Here is a 24,462-nt window from a genome sequence, read left to right as displayed (position 1 = left end):
AGGAGCGCTGAGTTACAGGGGACTTCAGAAGGACTGTGAGGATGGTGACTGTGCAGGGGGACATTGCAACTCCCAGATTTTGAAAAGACAAGAGCTGCACCAGAACCCAGTCAGAGGCTAGAAAAGTTCTGTGGATCTATTTTAATAAATAAAATATGGAATAAAAAGAATTAGGAGAGACAATCAAGATTTTTTTTTTTTTTTAATATTGGGTGACACACACCTGTAATCCCAGAGACTCAGGAGGCTGAGGCAGAGGATGGAACATTCCGGGCCAGCCTCAGCAACTTAGTGAGGCCCTGTCTCAAAATAAAAAATAAAAGGGGTTGGGGTTAAGCTCAGTGGTGGAGCACCCCTGGGTTCAATCCTTAGTACCAAAAGAAAAGGAAAAGAATATATACATATACACACGTGCATATGTGTGTTTTTAAACATATTTGAAAAGTAGTACGTTTAGAAATAAGTGTGTTACAGTTGATCTAAAGTAAATGGGTTATACAGAAGATCAGGCCAAATCAAAAAGGGAATTAGCAAACTGAAAAATGGAATTGGTGACAGGATACTTGCTGTGAAACCAAAGCTGAGTAAGGGAGATCAGGAGGGAAGGAGGGCTGGGTGCCATTTTGAGAGGTGTCCCGGAGGCAGAGGTGAGGGAACCAGCCGCATGAGTGACTGGGTAACCATGTTCCAGACAATAGGAGCAGCCATTGGTTGAAAGGCAAACCAAACCAACGCACGTCACTCTGGAATTCCTGACACTGAGGATAAAATAAGGATCAAAGAAGCTTCCAGAGAAAAACTGTCACCAAGTCCACAGAATCATAATGACTTTCTCGATAGCAGCATTAAATATTAAAAAATCTGTAAGTAAAGCTTTCAAAATTCAAAAGAAAAGTTCTATAGCATTCTATACAAACTAAACCAACTCTGAAAACATTTCAGAGAAGCAAAGGTCCAACATCTCCCTCACTCCCTCCCTTTCCCTGAAGCCTTTGTGAAAGGTAATGCACCCAGATGAAGAGCTAAACCAGCAAGGAGACAGTCCTGGTATGGAGTAGGGGTGGTGTGTCCCGAGGGAACCCCAAGCGAGGTGCAGAGGGAGGGTTCCCAGGGATATGCCAAAGAGGGGGAGCCCCAGGGTAGTGGGAGTCAGCTTCCTGGCTCCGGAAGGAACTTCTTCTCCCAGAGGCAACAACCACAAGAATTCCAAGCACATCTTGAGAATTCCAGGCACATGTCTTAAGAAGAGATCTAGGAAACCAGAAAGGGGTTGAGCTGTATTATGTGCAAGTACATAGAAAACCCAGAAATGAAAGGAAAGAAGGCAAACACTGAAAGCTTGTACAGAAAGGCAGTTGGTCATTGTCCCCACCTGCCTCCCTTCTGAACAGGCCTCCTACCTGTCTGAGGATACAGAGACTTCCTGGAATGGGAAGTGATCCCAGGGGACTGGAGTGAAGTCAAGAGAGAGAGTGGTTGGGACTGAAATATCAAAAAGCCACACAAAAGCATGTTATTTGGGGACAAGGTTGTCAATACCTACAAAATCAGCCTCCTAAAAGAGGTGAAGAGGCCTGAGAAGGCTGGGACTGCAGAGGCCATAGAGAAGAGGAAGTTTTTCCTAATCAACTCGAGAGCTAGGGGAGTGCTTTCCAAGGAAATAAAATGAGAGTTGCATATGTAAGTGCAAAATTTACGGTAGCCACATTTAAGGAAAAGTTAATGTATATATATATATATTAACATATATTTAATATCTCAGGATTTGCGGGTCAGGAATCCAGATAGAGCTTAGCTGGGATCCTGCAGATCAAGGTCTCTCACTAAGCTGCGGCTGAAGTGCTGACTGGGTCTGCAGACCTCCCAGGTCCCACAGGGAGACTGCATTTCCAAACCCAGTCATGCACTGTCATCTAGAGATACCAGCCCTGTCTGACTGCTTGGGCCTCTGCATTGGGCTCCTCACGACAAGGCAACTTGCCTTCTGCAGAATGAGGGTTCAGCAGGGAGGGAGCAGGCCAACAGGATGGAAGCCAAAGTGATATATGACAGTCCCCCAGGTTACCCCTCTCATCACATTGTGGGATGCTGTTCACTAGCAGCCAGTCCCTAGGTCCAGCCCACACTGAAAGAGAGATTGCCCAAAGGTGTGGTTAATAGGAGCAGAGGTTCTAGGGCCATCTGGAGGCTGTCTTCACCATGACATACAGCGCCTTACTCTTGGAAAGATGCAGTCACTTCTTCCAACATTTGTTACTGAGTTTATGCCAGGCCCAGGAAATCTCCATAGCCAAACAGATGTCCTCACAGCCTTCAAAATACACACCGTCCAGTGTCCTCCAAACTAAACCCTTAAATGATTTTGATCGGAAGAACAAAGTACTTCAAACAGCAGGAAATCACATGTCAGGACCTTTCTGTCTTACTAATTGCTTTTCTGAAATGCTACTCTTATAAATCAAATACTGATGACCTTTTCAGGAATTAAATCAAAAAGAGGAATTACCCTGGTCTCCCTAGGTCACAGTGCTGTCACAGGCCCTGGTTGGGTGTACGGACTTCCCTGCTCAGTTCAGGCCTGCAGGGTTTTCTTTCATTTTCTGCACTGACAATACACCCTGAGGCCCCCAGAGGAGAGGCTGGAACTCACCCAGCCACAGAAAAAGAGGCTGACTGTGAATTTAGCATCTTGTCCCTCTAGAACCAAGAACTGACAGAAATCTGAGAAGCCCGTAAGGCCCTATTCAGATTCCATGACCACGCTGGGTCCTCGAATGGTAAACTTGAAATTTTTTGACAAGAATTAAAAACAGGATGATTGCAATTTAAAAGTCAATCAACAAATGAACAATGATTGAAAGGGCCTCAAATTCTATTTCCCATAATTCCAGAGGTTCTTCCTGTTGGCCTTATCAGACTCTCCACTTAGTGAGCAGGCCGTACACTTCTGAGTGTCCTACTCTGGTCCATTTTAAAGAGAGCATATTTCAAGAGGGTTCTATTTTCTTTTCAGAGGTCATAACACCTTCAGGTTTTTTAAGCCACCAATTTGAGTAGATAAACAATAGTTTCTCACACACACACACACACACACACACACACACCTACATACACATCCCTCCTTGCTCATCCAATAGAGGTTTGTTTCATTTTCTACTTATTTGGGCTTAGATAATCTAAGCATTCCAAAGCAGCAGAAAGAAACATCTCAAATGCATCATCACAAACATCACCTTAAAACAGGTGATTAAGTTCATGGAATAATATCAACGTGTCCATGTGAAGCAAGTTCATGCTTCAAATCTCTTCATTTAATTGCAGATAAGAATGCTGCCTCATCTAATAAAAATATGCCTTATCTTTGTGATGTAAATGTTTTCTAGAAGAACATAGATCAGACCTCTATGCATCTAGACCTTATAAAATTCACTAAGGCTTGAGAATCCACCTGTCTCAGACTCTCAGACTCCTGCAGCAGCTCCCATCATAAATGACTTAACACATTCCCACTGAGTTACATCGTTAAGAATCATCACCAGAATAATAGCCTGTACTCACTCATATGTTGGCAAATCACTTTTACCATCCAGCTGTGGACAACAATCTCTGCTACTTGGTCAGTTTAAAATATTTTCCTCTACTTTAATAACAAGTGTGATTCAAGGACACACACATCTTTTCCCCAGGTAGTTGAGACATAATCTCGTTCAGAAGGTGTACTGATTGATTCAAAATACAAGAATTCAGTTTATTCTGATTTGTTAATTAAATATGATATAAAAAATATGATATAAAAAATCATTTCACCCATTTTTTCAAAGTAACGGTTGGGTATTTCATTAATAAAAGCATTTGTAGAAATGTAACTTTCAGAACAAAGACTTTTGAACTACAAAATATTAGAAAAATATATATATAACCTGAGAAGATGGGGAATCCTTGGAGTTTATTTGGTAACTACCTGGTGTTGATAAGTTGGGAAATATCTGTATATAGAAGCCAAAATGATTTCATTAATTTAAAATTAAATAAATGCATGATCAATAATTGAAAAAAAAACCTGCACATTCTGTTTCTAGGACTCTATCTTCAACTCTATCTCCCATAGAAATTTGAATACTGCACAAAGTTACCTATATAAACATATTTCTTGGTATATTATTTACTAATACAAGAGCAAAAAGTGAAAACCTTGAAAGAAACATAAACTTCTATCAGTAGGAAAATGATTATAATTTATGAGAAACTCTTGCTACAAAATATTTTTCTGCTCTTAAAGAATATGAAGTAGAACTGTATCAATGACCAAGAATATACTAAATATAGAAAAAAATATATACTGCAGAATAATATGCATAAGCATTTCATTTTAAAGATAAAAATAATACAGTTTGTCTTATTCAAACAAGTAAGAACTATTACAATATGATTTCATAGCAAAAAGTTTTAGATACACACAGCTATTAAGAGTAGCTACCTAAAGAATAGAATTAAAGCAGAGGACAAGGGGGTACTTTCTCATTTACATTTTTTATCCATCTATGTTGCTTGGTCCAGTATGATTTTATATACTATGAAGGTAGGATATGCTGTTACTTAGAAGATCATGCTCTCTGAGGCTTCCAAGCCTTGACTCTTTACATAATGGTAAACCATACTTCGTTGTTTACGTGTGTAATGAATCACAGACATGTTGACACATAGCTTGTCAGTCTCAGTGATAGCAAATGGCAGTGTGACGAGAGCTGTAGTGCACGGTACATATTTGGTAAGGGTTATTTCGCTTATGCAGTAATCGTGAGGCTGTGAGCTTGTCTTCAAGAGCCAGTGGTTGTGGTTCACTAACCTGTAAGCAGGAGGCTCATTCCAAAGCTTCCACCAGCCTTTGTTTTATCCATGTCTCCATCCGTAACATTCCACAGTCCCAGGCCTGTGTGGTTTCACGGGGTGTCTCAGGAAAGCAGTGGATAAAGTGTCAATGCCTCAGGTTAATTGTTTCTGTGTCTATAGGCATCACATTGCAAATAGGACAGAACCTGAGGAACTACTCCAGGATTCGAAAGTTCGTCTGACTCCCCAAAGTTGCTTATATCATTGACACTAAAGTGATGTTCCACCATAAATCTTCAATATTTTACTTTCATCTGACTCATTAACAGAAGCAAAAAGATTAATATTCACGCAGCTCCATCACAACACTGGGTTAACCACGGGCACGAGAGCTTGGCCAAAGCCAGAGAGAACTGATTGGCTACATGGATTTCACAACAATAAATCTTGTATATTTCATTAACATTTGTAAATTCTGTGCTTCACATCCTTCATAGTAGCCTCTCTCTCTCTCTCTCTCTCTCTCTCTCTCTCTCTCTCTCTCTCTCTCTCTCACACACACACACACACACACATACACGCACACCCATTTTCCCCAGCAGGTTGCTGAGCATTGGCCAGCACACTGCTGCAGAGCATTAAGGGAGAGGAAAACACCACCAGCAAACACGGTTGATGTAGCTGTTCAGGTGAGCCCATGCACTGTGTCTGACCAAATTGGCACAGGTGCATTCAGAACAGAAAGAACAGAGGGCAAAAGGTCACCTTCGAAGCCAGGCACAAACTTTCCCGTGTACGTGTACTTTTTATCCATAGTCTCCCTTGGAGATTATGGATAAACATCCTTGATAGGAGTTAATTAAAATTGCATACCTAGCTACCAAAAATGTTCTGAAAATAAGCCTGAGGAAAACAGATTGGACTTAAAAAAATCATCACAACTTATTTCATGTTAGAGAAATGAACTTTATTTTAATTAACTTAGGCTCAAACTTTTGAAAAAAAAATATTTAACATACACATTGCCATATAAAAGGTACCATGACCCTGGAGAAACTGGGGAATAAGAAAAGAGTCTGGTAAAGCATATTCATTTTACATGGCAATGCAAATTTGAAGTAAGAAAATCATTGGAAGTTAGAAATTTTATCCATCATAACAAAATAGCTTGGTTTTAACTTTTAAAGGTTAAGTAAGTCACAATACATTTATTAAAGTATCTCTTATTACTTTGCATGGTTTTAATTTTAGAAGATTCTAGAATTCTTTTTGTCTGCATCCTATTCAGTATTCTTATAAACACACACACACTCACACACACACGTAGTTGAGAGAAAATGGAGATGTGTACCATCAACAATAACAACAGTGAAAGAGCTCAATTGCCTGATCACATTTAATGCACAGCCTGCTTTTGCACAATACTCAGTGCAGGCTTCTGCGTGAGACCAGCCAGGAGCTTGCTAAGTGTCTCTCACATATAAATTTCAAAGGCTCAGCCTGAGCAGCAGGCCCCAGTCACAAGCTGGGCCTGCCGGTCCTTTTGCCTTTAGCTACTGTTTAACACCAGCTGTTCTTTCTGGGCCTCCCCCTTCTGTACCTCCTCCAGGTCTCATTTTAAAAACCTACCCCACAGATACCCAACTCAATCCTTTTGGGTTGCCTTGGCAACTCTCAAGACAGGATAGCTCCCAGCTTCCCGGCCTCGTCCCACCACTTCCCTCCTTGCACTACGGTAACTCAAGCCTTTTCTGAATGGTCAGCTGTTCCTCAGAACCTCAGTCAGGATGGAGCTCACGCTCATTACCTTTTCAGGTCTCCAGGGGGCATTTCCTTTGCGGATCCCCAGGGTATCTCTTGCTCCAAGGTCCCTTTCTCTGACACTAGAAAGCAGGGCAGAAGCTGTACATCTCCTCTTCCTTCTTCCCTCCATAGTCAACCTTACCTTGAAAATTTACTTCTATAGATTGTCATTTGACAGGGTCCCTTGGTGGGCAGTCATTACTGGCTTTCCAAGCTTTCTATGGTCCTCAGATGAGAATCAAAATGTTCGTGTTCTAAGCAAAATATCCCTGTGTATGCAGTGCTTGCAAAAAGCACACAGGGATAGGTCATTGTTTGTATGTTGAGAGAAGCAAGTCACCTCTGGCCACTCTTTCACCCAAAACTTCCTCCCACCCAGAGGTGGCACGACTGCCAAACAAGATCAATTCAAGTCTCTTAGCCTGGCTGAGGAGACTCTCCAGAGGGACTTACCTGCTTCTTCATGTCTGAAGAAACCTGTGTTTACTTAGAAAAAATTAGGCAACGACAAATTCTTGTCATTGGAATTAGACAGGTTCTCTTTTAAAAATCTACCTGTAGTCATAGAATCCATGTAACACAATAAGACATGGAGCAGCTAAGCATTTTTTTAATTAACTGCATAAAATGTATGAATTAATTAAGCAGTTAACACCACTCTAAAGAGGGCAGCAGGTAAGAAGACAGAATTTTGAACTGACTTCACTGTCTTACATAAGGAAATTGAATTTGATTTATAATGAGTAATTTATGCAAAATTAAGCCAATAGTTTGCTTATTATATATCTACAATGAATGTAAAAGCAAGGCAATAGACATAAAATTGAGATCAAGCAATAATTCACACGTGCAGCGTGATGAAGGAGAAGGATTCCACAAGCACTGATTCAATTTGGAAGGGCCACTCTGGGGCTCATGCACCATCATGACAGCTGAGTTTGCCTCTCCCAATCCCAGGGACTTGTGAATTCACATGGTGGAACAAATTTATTTCCATACTGACCTGGCAAATGAGCATACAGGAAAACTGAAACCACTGTCTGTAGCAATAATTCCAGCTGCTGGGAGCATTTTGCAATCAAAAACTAGTTTCTCTCTTGTATTTCTCTTCCTTCAAAATATGTATACACTACACATTTATACCAGGCTGAGCAGAAGTGGTCCAATCAATGTTGACTGCTTACAGTAACTTTAGAGAAAAGCAACCAAACCCACAATTTGTTAGCCTTTGAAGAACTGAACACTTCATAATTTGGTCACACTCTTAACAACCTAAAAAGAACGGAACTAAGATGCGTTCCACCAAAAGCTGTTCTCACACAGTGTTTGCTCACTTGTTTTTAAATCCAGAAGCCCATGAACAGGTAGATAAAGTTTTAAAGTATGTCCCTTGTCTGAGAGGTGGACATACAGCCAAAAATCATGAACCTGAGAAAATAATTAAATATGGACCTTGACCATAAAGACTGTCCAGTCCATATGCTAACTCAAAACACATACTTCAATCTATTGCCTTAGTCATTCAAAGCATGCGGTGTTGCTGGAATTTCCCTGGATAGTAAACAGCCTCCGCATGCTACTGCATTTTTTTGGTGTTAGTTTTCTGTGTGCAGGTGGTGCTGGGGAACCTACCCAGGGTCTCAGACACCCTTAGCCAGCATCGCCAGGAAACTACACGTTCAGCCTGTGCACCACCATAGACTCTTGCAAGAGATCTGACAGCCTGCAACCGTGGTCCTAGAGCCACTCAGCATTGCTAAAGAACATTTGGTTGTATTTTTTAGGTAAATATAATTATCCCCTATTCCTCTTTTATGCAATTGTAATTACCAGAACAGATTTCTGTGGAAATAAAAAATAAAGCTGATTGTTTCTTTATCAGCCTGCTTCATAAATGTCTCATTATAATCTGAAGTCTACCTACTTGTTTATAAGACTGATTTACTGCCCCAAACTCTTCTCTGGGTCCCACTCCAGTCACTGGGTCCATCAGTTTTCCTTGATAGACTTCCAGCGAGGGGAGGGGGGTGGTGTTTGTCTCTGGGGCAGCTCAGCAGGAACACTCAGCCTTCACTTGGAAAGGTGGTGAGAAGCCTCGCTGCTCCCACTGGTGCTTCTGTGAAGGAAAAGAGTTTTATTAAATTAAAAAAAAAATAAGTAGACTCTTTTGTATTTATTGAAAACACTATCTAATTTAGCCCGGAATGGTTCGTGGAGGACATACACAAAAGACTTTGAAACTTTATGATGTTAAGAGATAGGAGCCCATGTCATTAGGAACTATTATTGTCCTCACTTATGTCCCCAAACTCACAAAAATCTTTGCAGACAGTGGCCAAAATATACACGTTTGTCGCATAGTGCTTCAGTGAAGGCACTTATGTAATTAAACACTGAAATTCTGGTGGGATTTCTTTTATCAAAGTAAATTAACCTTACAAAACGGTCTTCGGGGGACGTTTCAGTTCTGCTAATGAGACCATCTCTTAGCATTTGCTCAGACCTGCTTTCATCTTGTCTTCCCACCTCTGCGTCTCTGGCCCGTGGAGAGCCACAGTCCTTGCTCCATCTTCTTGCAGTCCCGGATCAGATTGCACAGCGAGACCCATCACCTGTCCTGCTCGCAGCCTGAGGGACCTCTTCTCATCAGCTCACCTTCCCTTCCTGGCCGGTGGCAGCAGCTACTCTGCACTGCTGTGTGTCCAAGGCCTCCTGTGCACATGGTTCACCTGGCACTCAGAGGAATCCAAAAAATTGTCAAACAGATCATGACTTTTCCTCTGCTGGAGACCCATCAAGGGCCTCCTTTCCACTTGAAAACAAACTCCAAGTTCTGGCCCATGGTCATCCAAGTCTAGCTTCGCCTGCCTCTCCAACCCGCCTCTTACCCACCCAGGGTGCTCGGGAGGCTCAGGCACAGGGGATTTCCTACTGTTCCTCTCTGGCTGGGAACTCCTGGGCCTCAGGACCCTTACCCTGCTCCTCTCTCAGCCAGGAAGGCTCTACCCTATATCTTCTCATGGTCACACCTCTTCATTCATGTCTCAGCTCAAATGTCACCTTCGAAGAGTTCTTGAACACCTTCTGTATCTCTCCCTGATCGCCCTGATGAACTTCTCCCATAACACTGGTTATTATAAATGTTGTCTCTCGTTCTCATCGCATGCTTCCTCACTGAAATGGCCAGTTACTGAGCACTTGGACTTTGCTTTTTCCACTGCTGTATTCTTTCTTCTCAGTGTCTGCTACATTGAAAGCATTCAAGGAATGTTTGTTGATTGAATAAGTGAATGGAAAGTACTTACTCTTTCAGAGATGGATTCTGTTCTTAAAGTCCCAGTAACTAATGTTTACTGTTCACTAGTATTTTCTCTTATCTACCTTATCTTTATTTATTTAGGGGGAAAAGAAGTTACTTTGATTTTCTCTGAAACCCTTGTTGGAAATAATGAAAGAATTCAGAATATGTTACTACTTGATTTATAATATGTTACCAACTATTGCAGAATCATAAAGCTACCTAAAAAACAAATCATAAAATTTCTCAAGTAATAGGTTAATTTCCATGTGCAAATGAGTCTGCAGGTTAAAAGTTCCCACTAATAGGAAAGAGTTTGCAAATATCTTCCTTTGATACTGGGTTTCCAGCCATTCCCCTCTTTAGTACTTTAAAATCAATGATTATGTCATTTGTCATCACTTAAGAATGTTCTTAACCAGGACTCTATTAGTCATAAGCCTATCTAAAAATTGATGAATGTCAGTCACCAACAATTCTGGTGACATTTTTCTGCACTGCTCTCAGCAGGGACCATCTATAAATCCTAGAGGTCTCAGGAAGCCCCAGGTGACTACTGTATTTCCCTGATGACAAAAAGCTGATCAGAGTTCTAGGCAGCTGACGGCTTATTTTTCCTTCATCTGAATTGATCCGTCTGTTATTGTGAACTTAAATCAAAGCACTTTTAATGGGGTTTCCAACACAGTCACTATTGTAGACAGAATATACAGAAAATGATCTGGGGTAGCTGAATAACTGAAGTATATATGATCTTATGGACCTCGAATGCTTAAATTGAGAATTTAAGTTGTGGGGCTGGGGGTGTAGCTCAGTGGCAGAGGGCTTGCCTGGTATCCTAGAAGGCAGGAGGCCCTGGGTTCCATCCCCAGTATTGAAAAAAGAAGAAGAATTAAATTGTGATAATAATAATGACAATGACAATAAATTAGAGTGATGTTAATTTACTTGGGGGGCTATTAGGAGGCAAATGTACTAATTTAGTGCTCAAGTGCTTCCTTCTTCCTTAGTCACGTTTTTGCCCCTTGGTCACATTGATGAGTAAGTATCCCTGATGTCTAGAAATATATTCTTTTTCACCAGTGCATTCCAGCGTGAAAACATAGATAATCACTTCCCCAAATGTGTTCTGCGGAACGCCACCTCAGAACGTCAAAAGTTACTTTGCTAATAATAATAATAATAATGAAAGCAAAAATGTTTTGGTCAGTAAGCTAAGAATTATCAGGCTAATAAAAATTTAGCTCCTTTGTGGAAAGACTTCTGGAGCCGTAGATACACTGAAGTGAACCATACGTCTCCAAGAAGAATTCAGTACAAGTGTCCTGAATCCTCTGACGTTGAGCCATTACTTTAAGGAGTGTCTTTTGGATGAGAATTCTGGGGAAAGCTTCTGCAGTTCCCTCCAGCAATGCCCATATCTGCAGTTTCTCTTTTCATGGTTGGTTACCTGTGCTCAACCACAAGTCAAAAATGGTGAACAGAAAATTCTAGAAGTAAACAATTCATAAGATTTAAATTGTGCACTCTTCTGAGTGCTGTGGCTGCATGACCAGCACTCTCTCCCTGGCCAACTCTGGCCCTCCTGGGACATGAGTCATCCTCTTCCCAGTGTACCCACAGTGTGTATGCCACCCACTCATTACTCTCTCGTTTGCCTGCTGATTCATTAGATCGACTGTCACGGTGTCAAGGTGCTTGTGTTCAAGTAAACCTCATCTTACTTAATAATGGCCCTGGAGAGCAAGAGTAGCGATGCTGGCAGTTGGAGTTGTGCCAGAGGAGCCATACGGTGCTGTCTCCCCCAAAGTGAAAAGGGGAAAGTGAAGCAAGATGTTGAGAGAGAGCGAGGGCAGCACTGGCATAATTCATTGCAACATCTTGATAGGATGGTCCTATTTCATTATTAGTTATTGTTTCTGTTACCACCTAATTCGTAAATTAAGCTTTATCACAGATGTGTACCTATAGGATAAAGCATAGTATACATAGGGTCCATCCTATCTGCAGTTTCAGGAATGCCCTGGGGGTCTTGGAACACACCTCTGTGGATAAGGCGGACACTGTCTGTATCTGCAAACTTTTGAGCTTTGCTTTGACCCTCCCTTTAGGGCAGACCACACAGCCTTCCTGTAGGCTTAATGGACAAATTTCTCAGCAGAATTGCTGTGGTCAAGCTCATCTCTTCTGTCTTCTGCTTGAACTTGGAAATTTCAAAGCTTAATGTTCACGTTCATTGTTCAACACTTTCCGTTATTAACCAGTAACTCAGCTTTGTGGACCTGTGACCTTAGTGTGAAAATCCAGAGGACCTTTGTGCATTTACCCCTTCAATCTCTTTGGTGCACTTGATGCTTTTGATCCCTCAGTTCTGATCTGAAGTTCTTAAATGTCTGATTGCTCCACCACCTCATCTCTTATTTTTCAGTCCCTGGTGCAATCCCTTTTCTCTGCTCACTCTTCATGTTTTTCCCATATTTTTTTGTTAGCCTTCTTTTCTTCCTTAAATCCTGTCTGTTTTATCTCATCATACTTGTGGCTTCAAATGGTGTGAGAGACCAATGGCTCACGAAGCTACAACTTTAACTGAGTTTCCCATGACTACCAAGCGTCTACGAAATCTCTGCTTGAGTGTGTAACCTCCAGTTAGTTATCAGCCCTCTACACTCCGATGTTCACAGGTACCTCAAATTCAATTTGCCAATAAAATGTATTGATCGTCTCCCCACTTTCCATTAAGCACCCTACTTCCTGGTAGTCCTTATTGTCACTCAGTGTCGAGTCACAGAAATGATTGTGGTTGACAGTGTGATGTGGTGGGAAAGCACTCAGCTCAGAGGCTGATTAAGAGAATGTGCACTGTGTGGCTGCATGACCAGCACTCACAGGTGTGCAAGCCTGGGAGGGTCAGCTCACTATTCTGGACCTTCGATCCCTCCTGTCCAAGGCACGAGCTCAGCCGATGCTGCTTTGTTACAGACTTTCACTATGTGATATTTCCCTCCATTCGGTGAAGACGTTACTCCTAGGTCATTGGCGGTTTCTCCTTCCTCCAACTCTGCCCTTAGTGGATTAATCCACTTGAATTACCCTTCCCACATCCTTGCCACTCAATTCTTGGAATTCCTGTGCCCCAGTTGTCATGTCCTTTGTACCTCGTCAGCCACTGGCTCACATGATCAAATCTTAGATCTTGTTCCTACAAAGGAAGCAACCCCCTGAACCCTCCATTCCAAGTCCTCCTTCAAGCATCTCACCCCCTCAGTCCTCAACTACACCAGACGTACACTCAACTACACAGTCCACTGATGGATACCTGCTCTCTGACTCTCCACTCTCCCCTGCCATCACTTACCTACATCTCACCTGAAAAGGTCCAACTCCATGGCCAAGTCTATGGTACTCCCTTGCTACACCCTCAAACTTTTTTACCCTGACTTCTTTTACTCACTAGGGAAAACACCCACTCTGTTTAAATCCCAACCCATAGCAGTTTTAAATATAGGTGGGAATGACTGGAGGAAAATACGTTAATTGTCGGCCAGATGTGGTGGTGCGCACCTGTAATCCCAGTTACTTGGGAGGCTGACATAGGAGAATTGCAAGTTCAAGGTCAGTCTGGGAAATTTAGCAAGACACCGTCTCAAATTAAAAAATAAAAATTGAATAAACATATATATCACGTATCACATATATATGTATATATCATATATCATCCCTCACAGGAATGTTAGCCTCAGAAGGGCAAAGTTTCCTTTTTCTCTTTCATTTACTAATATGTCCCCAGTACCTAAGGCAGTTCCTGTCATAATAGCAAGTGCTTAATAAATGTTTGTTGCACCAGTAATGAAGCATATGTTCTCATAGTTCCCACATAATTTCATTGGCTCCACTCGTGAATATGATTCCCATTTCTTCCACTAAAAAAACCCCATGCATTATGGAAGGAACTGGCCCAACTTTCAAAATGATAAATTAGCAAACACTTCATGTTTATCTTTTCAGCAGCCCTTAGCGTATTTGCAAATTATTGAATCCAAAGTTAATATTTTCACTTTGACTGTGGAGCTTTTATATAAAATGTGATGATTTGGAGGAACTGTGGCATTTTTCTGCCTTGAAGCTTTGAAATAATTATATCTTTAACTAATTCATTATTGCAAAAAGGGAAGTTTAGACTGGAGTGTTACAATGTTGGTGTTTTAATGATGAGAAAGGGCCAGCAAGGCTCCAGTATCCATAGCAACACGAAGTTCTTCTTTTCATCTTTTAAGTGACCAAGATGACTATTTCTTCTTCTTATATTACTAGATCACAGTTTATCACACAGGAAAAGAGTGCATGCCGGCTTCCAAGTGCAGGGCGATAATTATCGCCAAAGCACATCCAACTACCACCCAACACCCCAGGAAAGTGACCTCACCCCAAATAAGGAAATTTCCAGCTCCTACTACTCAGAAATGCAGGGATTAAGAGCAAGACCTAAAGTACAGCACCAATGTTCCAATAAAACTTTCAGCCAGATTGAGAAGAATCACAACTCTGATGGGTAAATTTATGATTTAAAAGTGCCATCAGATCTTGGGCCACTAATGAGTCGCAGTGAGACCTAGGCAAGTCTAGAAATAAAGCCCCATTGAGATAAGGCAGAAGTTCTTTAGGTGTCAAGATTTACAAAATGAGAAATCATACCCCATTGGATTCAAATGGATGATATGTCAAGATCATTGTACTGTCATGAGTAACTAATAAAAATAAATAAATAAATAAACAAATAAATAAATAAAAGATTTACAAATGGACAGTGAGAGAGAGAGAGAGAGATGACCACGACAGAGGCGGAGAAAGATCAAAGGACAGTACAGCAAAATACCAGGCTACGGGTGATCAGATAAAAAAGGTCGTACTATTCCCAATATTTCTCTGCACACTTGCAGTATCACAGAATTAAAATAATAACATTAAGATTAAAAAGAGAGCTATCATAAGACGGACTTAGAGAAATGAGATGATAAATTGCAAACTTCAGTGCTTAAAAACTAACCTAATTTCTTCTTGAACCATCTCTGCAGAGTGTGATTTGGTTTGTTAACTGACAAATGATTGGAGAAAAATTCTTCAAGTAACCCAGCCTTCAAGTGCTATTTTCTTCTAAAATTTATGTTCGCCTATTTATAAACTTCATTTATCTATGACTCAACTAGTTCTTTGGTATTATTGGCCTTATACTGTGGACAACTATGTCTGATTTTCTAGGAACTGGTAGTAGATTGATTTTTATTTTATTTCCAAGAGAAGACTCATCAAACTTGCAGTTTCCTTCTGCCAAAATAATAATAGTATCAACATTAATAATTATAATAATAGCCGCTGCCACACATGCTAAGTGCTATCCTAATTATATTTTAATTTATTTGATCCTCATGTCAAACTTAAAACTAGATACTGTTAACATCTTCTTTTTTTTTTTTTTTTTTAACCAATAATAACACTTAGTTACAGAGACATTAGGAATGTATCCAGGGGCATAGCAACCCCAGGATTTGTGCCCTTAAATGTGACTCCACACCACCTCTTGATCGTGGCTTTCAGAAGCCAAGGAGTTTCTATTAATCGTAGGCTGTGATTTGCTCATGCTGAAAATAGCTCTCCTTTGGAGTTTAAGGAACAAAGTAGGTTCCATCCCTAATGCCAGGAAAAGGGGTGGTTGAATAACTAGACTCAAGATAAGCAAAGGAACTCATATAATTAATCCAAGGTAAAAAAATTAGTACAGTTTTTATTTTACATTAAAAATATGTGTCTCAGCGATCATTTCCTGCAGTTTCTGGGTTTTGAGTAAATGAGGTATTCTGGTGAAGATTACCGTATGCAGTGTCACCCAAATAAAGGTGTCCAGATAGCAAGTGCTCCTGAAATGCTTCAAGATCCAAGGTCTCTTCACGATTATTGTGACATTGTTACAAAAAATAAATTTTTGATGTTGTGATTTCCTGTTTCTGTGCTTTTTAAAAAGGCAATTTGTAAACATTCATGTACAGTTTACCTGAACACACATCTTCAGAGCTTCTATTGACAAGTCTTGTTGTTATTGTTGTTGTTGTTGTTGTCACACCTGAGCTTTTCTCCTATCCTTGTTTGACAGTAGCAGAAGGCCACCTGCTTCCTTTGTGCTTCGTCTTCAATAGCTTTCCCCACCTCACCCTGTCCTGATTTTAAATTATTCCCTTTGTACTGGCTGTCATGAAATTCAGATTCTCTCTAAAGTTACCATAGAATTAAAAAAAAAAAAAAATGAGAGAAGGCAAAAAAATAATAGATGGAGAAAAACCAAAAAATTAGTATCTGAATAAAAATAGAAAAGGTTAATAAAGTGAAAACATGTTAAGTACAGTCAATTCTTTTTGTAACAGAGCAAGAATAATTCAAAAATTCCAAAAGTCTTCAGGGTAGTGCCATTTGCCACAATTATTTCCTGAGTATGAACACATGTGCTAACAGCCAGACTCCTAGTTTTAATAAGGTTAAATTCTTCCCACTTCCCTCTCAGAAATCACCCAAAACCCACAAGGAGAACAAGTAACAACATGCAAATTCCACGTCTGATATGAGTGGAAGGCCAAACAGAAACTGTGAAGGTCAAACAGGCCCAGAGAGGAGGAAGATTTCTACAGGAGCAGGAAACGATGGCAGAGGAAGGGTAAAAAAGTGGCTGTGGTTTCAAACAAACACAGCGAGGTCATGACATCAGAAACAGGGCAGGGGTCAGGTGTGAATGCTTCTGTACCCTCAGTGTGGCTTTGGGTAGTGGATGCTTCTGTACCCTCGGTGTGGCTCTGGGAAGCACATGGAGCAGGGCTGCGTGACATGGCATATCTGCAGGAGATTCACTACTTGTAAGCGGAGAACAGCAGAGACAGGCTTGCTGCTAGCCCTGCCCTGCTAATCCTGGTTAGGCCTTTAGGGGAAAAGCACCAAAAGAATTCATGTGCGCCAACACTGAGATATTCAGACAATTTCTCCTGCCATGAAATAATGGTTCGGCCCCTCCCTTCCATGATCTTCTTGCAAATACCTGAGGTAGGAAGAAATCACCTAATTTCCTGATAAATAAAAATTAGAAAGGATCCAACACAGACATTATACAAAATAGTGTCCGAAAACCAGAAGGACAGAAACACCAAAAATAAATACAACATGAAGAAATTAGAAAAAGTATATATACTTGTAGGAAACAGATTAAAAATGTAACCATCTATTCCTCCCATGCTCCCCATCCCTACCCCTACTTATTGATATAAGTCAGCCTCCTTATATCAATTTGATAGACATCATCATCCAAAGTACATGTATGAAGACACGAATTGGTGTCAACATACTTTATATACCACCAGAGATATGAAAAATTGTGCTGTATACGTGTAGTAAGAATTATAACGCATTCTGCTGTCATTTATTTTTTTAAAAATTAAAAAAAAATCTCAACAAAGGGGGAAAAGTATTATTTGCTAATAAACAATAATGACTTTGGGGGATAACATGTAATCAAACTAATTGGTGCAATCATTCTTTTAAGTTAGAGAGACAAAAGGAGACGACACATGAGCTGGCAGAATGCAAGATAGAAAAGATGAAAACACTATAGAAATCGCACCAGGAAGCATATAGGAAATCAGGGGCAGACCCAGGAAAGCCATTAGGAACAGGACCAAGGAGAGCAAAATACATACAGAGAACAGAGATTCAAAACATTTCAGGGGTTGGGAGTGTCGTTCTGTGGTGATGCCCTTGCCTGACATGCATGAGGCTGTGGGCTCCAACTCCATCATCCCCAAACACATACACAAATAAACAAACAAAACTACTTTTGAAGGAAAAGGATGAATATGGGGAATAGAGACATAGGCATGCTGTATGCAGACCTGGTGTTCTCAGAAAAAGTAAACAGTGAAAGACAACAAATCATGGTTTAAGAAAAAATTTCAGAAGGGTAAGTTTCTAACTGAACGGAAACACTGTACCCCAACCCAAAACAAAAGGCACAGAATAGAAAACTTTGAGATATAATCTAATCAAGTGTTGGGATTCTAAAACGAAGGCCCCCATTGAACCTCCAAGTATAATAATTAACCACCTCTTCCTAATGAGAAATAAGCAGGCTGGCCACACATACTACAAAACACATTTCATTTTTTAGTAACATTGGAGAAGTACCTTCAAAGGCCCCAAAGAGAATGTGACCCAAACACTCTGTTCTTAGCCTTCTAGAATGTTCTGCAAATATCAAGGTCAATGGGAAAAATCTGAATACACAAGAACCCAGAGAACTCACTTCCCATCCCAAGACACACCACAACCAACCTAAAGAGGTCCCGAGGCCCTGTGGCCAACTGATCAGCAATGAGTTTCAGTTGTCTCATCCGTCAGACTAAAACCAACAAAAAGTGGGGATGATGGCTGCCCCCAAATGTGAAAAACAAAACAAAAACAGCAGGAGCTGGAATCGAAAACGAAGGGAAGTGAAAGTGCCCTGATTCCCTCGCTCTAAATATCACATCAAGATAAGAGAACCGAATGGATTCAGCATCATGTCATATTAAATGTCAAATATTGGAGATTAAAAACATTTATATTTTACTTAGTAAAATAGGCCAAGGGACATATGGAGCAAAATTTGTATTCCCCAATTTATATCCAGAGTCAACTAATATTTATCAGACTTCCATCCCTGCTAGACTTTGATGCATAATGTCCCCTGAATTCCTCTGAGATGTGCATCTTAACATCTGTTACTCAGATTGTGTAACTTCTGTGAGCATACATACTACCAAAAAAATTCCATTTTTAGTAACATTGCAGAAGTACCTTCAAAGGCATTATATAGTTGTAGTTCTTGTAATTCTCTGACATATAATTTTCTAAGTATGTACCCCCTACCCCCCAAAAAATCACCTAATGGCAACTATTTTTAACAGTTTAGTGTCTTTCCAAAACTTTTCTATGCTTCTGTTTCCCGTAGTTGCAATCAAATTATATCATATTTTATATCATATCATATAATTCTTCCAAGTTACTTGAATCCTTTTTTATTTTTTATTTTTATTGATTTTTTTTTTGGTACTGGGGATTGAACCTAGGGGTACTTAACCACTGAACCACATCCCCAGCCCTTTTTAATATTTTATTTATAGACAGGGTTTCACTAAGTTGCTTAGGGCCTTGCTAAGTTGCTGAAGCTGTCCTTGAACTTGCAATCCTCCTGCCTTATGCTGGGATTACAGGCATGTGCCACTGTGCCCAGCATTTGAATCCTTCTTAAATATCACTTAATAGCTTCATAAAAGCCCAGCCTATAAATGTGTTATCACATCTAAATATTTGAGGTAATGAATACCTCTTAAAACTAAGTGCTTTTCTATATTTGTAATTATTTACCCTTTTAGAACCTCAGGGATAAGAATATTTGGCCATGATTAATATTTTTAATGCTTTAATACATATTTTCAAATTGGTATGTGATAAACTACATAAAGTATGTAGAATACTTCTAGAAGCTTATAAACTCTAAAATAATTTCATATGATAAAGAGACTAACTTTTGATCCATCTCTTTGTTTTAAGTACTTCTCTGTTATGAATTGTCCTATGTGTTTATGCATATACATATATATACACACAAGTTCATATATAAACCCATAAATGCATATATATAGGTAGTCTCTTTTTAAATGTATAATGTTCCATTTTAATCACATTTATTGACACTTGTGATTCTAATTTCTTTTAATACTTTCCACCTGATGAAATCTTTCCCAGCTAGATAACTAATATTTTCTATTTCTTCATTTAATATTGTTAAACCATAAGCCTTATATTACTTTTTAATCTCACACACATTAGCTACATTTATCTCTCAAATTCTACTTACACTAATGAGATTTACGATCTAGATGAAACATTGAAGTTATCGAAATTAGTTCAGGATTCTTCAAAATTTGATGCATCTGCCTCAAAGCAAAAACGTTGGAAGAAGTTGCTGGGAGTCAGAGCTGCACCTCCTGGTTGCTGACTCTCAGTTTTGTGTTTTCAATTTTTATTTATTTATTTTTCTGCTCAGCTAAACAATGTCCACCAGGACCACAAGAGAGAACCCTCAGGCAACAGGAAGAGCTTAGGTGACTCTCAGAGGCTGCGGCTTCAGCGCTGCATGGGAGACCCACTCGCTGCTCAGGGGTAGCCGGTGAGGTCTTGGGTTCTTTGTCCCATTGGCAGAAGAACAGCCTTGGTAGGAATTAGGAACTCAGAGCATCTCCCGAGCTCCCCTCTCCAGCCACCCACTGTTCCTCTGGGGCTATCCATAGTCAGGTCCAAGTGCAGTGCCTGAACGTGCCCAGAAACTTCACAGAAAAGGAAACTTCTGTATCTCCAAACGAAGCCCCCAAGTCAGCATTTCCTGAAGTAATAGAGGAAGCTGAGAGACAGCCACTGTTGCTACAGGGTGAACTGGCATGGTGACCACAGAGTCCAGGGAGGCAAGCCGGGCTGGAAGGGTGTCAACGGAGCCTCTCGAGTCGAGGTGGTTTGCAGGTCTTACCCTACTCTATCACAATTTTGTCAGATATGTGTGGAACTGTGGTTAATTTATCAGGAAAACACTTGTCTTTTATTTCCAAAACTCCTACATTTAAATGGAGAGTTGGCTGGGCCTAGCTGTGTGGTAGAGGCCCCGGGTTCAATCCCCAGAGTACACATATGTGCGCACACACGCACACACACACACACACACACACACACACAGGATGAAAGAAAAGAAAAAGAAATAAATGGAGAGTTAGATTTCTAATAACTTTTCTATGCTCTTGGGCAACAATGCTTTTAGAATTCAAATTAGATCCTCTTTCTAGAAACCACAGTGCAATAGTCAGCACTTCAGAATCAATAGGCTTCCATTCTAATGAATAATGTTTATATGGATATAGTTAAAATTAGCAGCCAAAAACCTTGAGCCATGGTCTCCATTGCTTGAGAGCACCACGCTGACCATATTTTATCTAGGTTCTATTACATGAAACTACTTAACTCATCTATTAAACAAACACTTGCTGAGCATGCACTGTGGGTCATGGATTCCAACCACATCACTGAATAAACAAAGCGTTTGCCCTCCATTCTCCTAAAGGAACTGCTCTGTGTTTTTACTGTGGTGCTGGTCACATGAATGACTCTTGAGATAAAACTCCATGCAACAAAAACACACAGAGGAGAGCCTGTAAATCCAGTGAAACTGTATAACCTGGATGGACTCCATCAAGGTCAGCCTTCTGCTTATGATATCACACTAAGGTGCTGTAAGGTGTTACTGCCAGGGAACAGTGGGGGATGGAAGAGCAGGACTTGTTTACATGACAACGACCTGTGAATAAACCACATGTGAATCAACAACCATCCAAAAATGAAAATTTAATAATAATAAAAAAAATCCCTCCCACCTGGCTGGCAGAACTTCAGGGTAAACCACATTCAATTTGCCTGTGGGAAAAGTGTGGAGAGCAAACAGCCATTGCAAAGCTTGGAGACAGAAAGGGGCTTGGGGCAGAGAAGTCTGAGGGGCCAGGGCCTGCAGCAGAGGGGGCGGAAAAGTGGTTGCCGGCCATGAGGTCACCCAATGGTGGAAGATACTGGGGGCCATTGTGTAAGGCCTGGCTTCTTCCCTGAGCAGGAAGCCATGGGTGGGCTTTGAGCAGAGTGACGTGTTTGAGAAGGGTTACTCCAGCTCCCATGTGGAAAAGATGCCTCTGGAGGCTATAGCTTCAGAAAGAGAACAGCAGCCGGCGCAGGAATGGCACTGAGAATAGACCAAACTTACCAGTTTACCACTGGGTGCAGTTACTCTCACACCATGTGCCTGAGACGACCAGGACAAATCCCACCAACTCACGATGATGTACTTCAAGGAGAAATGTTTGGAAGTAGATCTTCCAGTGCATGACCTCCATAGATTACTGAGTAATGGGAAATCAGAAAGGCGCATTTGTAAGTGATGCCTTTTTAAATGAAACATCAAAACACTTAATAATTTTTTTTCTCCTATCTGATTCACATAACTTCTGCTCCTCTTGCGGCTGTGTGCTGATTGCTTGACAGTGAGGGAGGCTCCCTGGCAGCATCCCTCCCGCAGGTCTGATCTAAGCATCTGAGGTCAGGACCCTGGCTGGGTCGCTCTGGCTCCCTCTGCTGATTTCACCGGAGGCCCAACAAGAAACCAGATTCACTAGCCCGAGGTAATTAAGAAGAAAACCCTCCAAAGACTTTGACCCCTCTGTGGTATCCAAGTGTGGTGAGAGCCAAGAGAAGCAAATGTGGACTTTTGAAGAACAGACCCGTGCCTTGCCTATTGTTCAGAAACCGGATGTTCTCACAACCCGAAGCACAGACACAGGCCATTCATGCTGCAGGGTCTGTCCCCTCACTCTGACTTCATCCCAGGTACTTCGCTGTTCCCATGATCCCCACATGAGACCTCTTTAAACTCACACGTGGCCTGGCTTGCTACAGCAGCTGGTGAAATTCTGAAACAAGTCAATCTCTTTCATAATTGAAGCAGTGATTCTTCTGTGAACCTGCCAGCCAGGTGGGTTGTTTGGGGACGACTTAGCCTGATTGACGCTGGAGCAGAAGACATGGTCAATGCTGTCCTCGAAAGCAACTAAAGAAGCTGCACGTGAAAACGCTGACAATCGTCGCTGTTTCTTTTGGGGACAGCAGGGGATTGACAACAAAGGCGTTGATTCATCTGATCTCGGATATGAAAATAATGATGACCTCAGCGCTACTGTTTCTAGGACGACCTCCACATTTGCCACTCTGGGCTGTGCATCCTGTTTCTCTGTTTCCAGACACCCCAGCAAGGAGAGCAGCCTCCTATGCCAGTGTGTCCCTCAATAAAGGGGTGCTCCATGTGATGGCTGTCTTCATGCTTTCCAGCAGCCATAAAGCTTACCAGGTAAAGCTGAATGAATATTTTAAATTTGATTCCTATTTGTGTACAAAATAGCCTTTAAAGATAGAGCATAAGTCTGATTTAAGGAGACAATCACATTTATGTTTCAAAAATGCAGACTCCATAAACCCAGTGCTTTTTAGACATTAAAAATCAACTTGGATATGCATTGTTTGTTTAATTGCACATTAGTTTTGTAAGTTATTTATTAATTTAAAATGGCATTATATGACATCACGGTGAGAGTGGTATATACTAAGGCTTTAAATTTAGAACACAAAACAACCTTTAGCCACATTCATTACATTTTACATATTGTCAATAAATCTTCCAATTATTGACATCAATTATATTTTAAAGATTATACTTTAAAAGAATTTTATTCATCACCTGGTATTTATGGCATAATTAGCCCTTTTTCAGTTTTTAAATAATGCCTTATTACATTTACATCTGATTAAGTCTCACAATTAAGTGATCCCCAGCTGGGCGCTGTGGTGCACACCTGTAATCCCAGCAATTTAGGAGGCAGAAGTAGGAGGATTGCAAGTTCAAGACCAACCTCAGCAACTTAGTGAGACCCTGTCTCAAAACAAAAAAATAAAAAGGGTATATATAATTCAGTGGTAGAGCACTTGCCTAACACACATGAGCTGGGTTCAATTTCCAATACTGAAAGAAAAAAATCTCCAAACTGTAATTTCACTCAGTTGCAGAAGAAATGATTCTTTCATTCCTGCAATTCAATCTGTATTTCCCTGTCCTGCTCACACCCTTTATGCTGGTCTGTGTGAGTGTGAAAACTTTATATCACACTGTTCCTAATGCTCCCACTGCCAGGTGCATTTCAACAGAATGAATTGCTGCACGTCCCTCTGCTGTCTGTCCCCCTTCCTGTTGTCCTTAGCATCATATGACACAAGTCACACTTGCCGTCCCTGAAGTGACTCAGCATTTCAAAATGCAATTTCTACATGGGGGTCATAACCAGTGCTTCTTTTGCAGATGATCTCATAACTTCCTCTCTTCACTTTAGAAACATCTCTGCTACTATGTTACATGAATTTCCCAATTTGCACATGTACCCACATACTCTTTGCTTCCCATTTGATTCAATTTAATCTCAAACTACTTCTTATTGTCACTTACTTTAGAGAAACACAATATTAACAATGAAGGCGATCATTCACTTGATTTCTTTTTTTTTTTCTTTTTCTTTTTCTTTTTTTTGGCATACTACAGGAACTTTAATATTGTAGTAAATAAAAAGATGTTATAACATAGTATTGTAACACAGGTACTGTTCTGAGTGTCGGCGCCATGCTAGGTAAGAACTGTTGTTGACTTCACGTCTTTGGAATCCCTAGAACTCTATCATGCACAAAATGAACTTAGGTTGAAGGGTGGTGTGGGGGTGTACCTTCCAGCTCACCACACTCCAGCCATCAGTCATGTTCTCCTGTGATCATCGCTGTCGCGATTTTCTCACACCTTCTCTAATCCAAAGAACATACCCACGCAAGCATGTGTG

Source organism: Callospermophilus lateralis, chromosome 10, assembly GCF_048772815.1.
Source record: "Callospermophilus lateralis isolate mCalLat2 chromosome 10, mCalLat2.hap1, whole genome shotgun sequence".
Taxonomy (NCBI): domain Eukaryota; kingdom Metazoa; phylum Chordata; class Mammalia; order Rodentia; family Sciuridae; genus Callospermophilus; species Callospermophilus lateralis.
Note: the sequence above shows the minus strand (reverse complement) of the source record.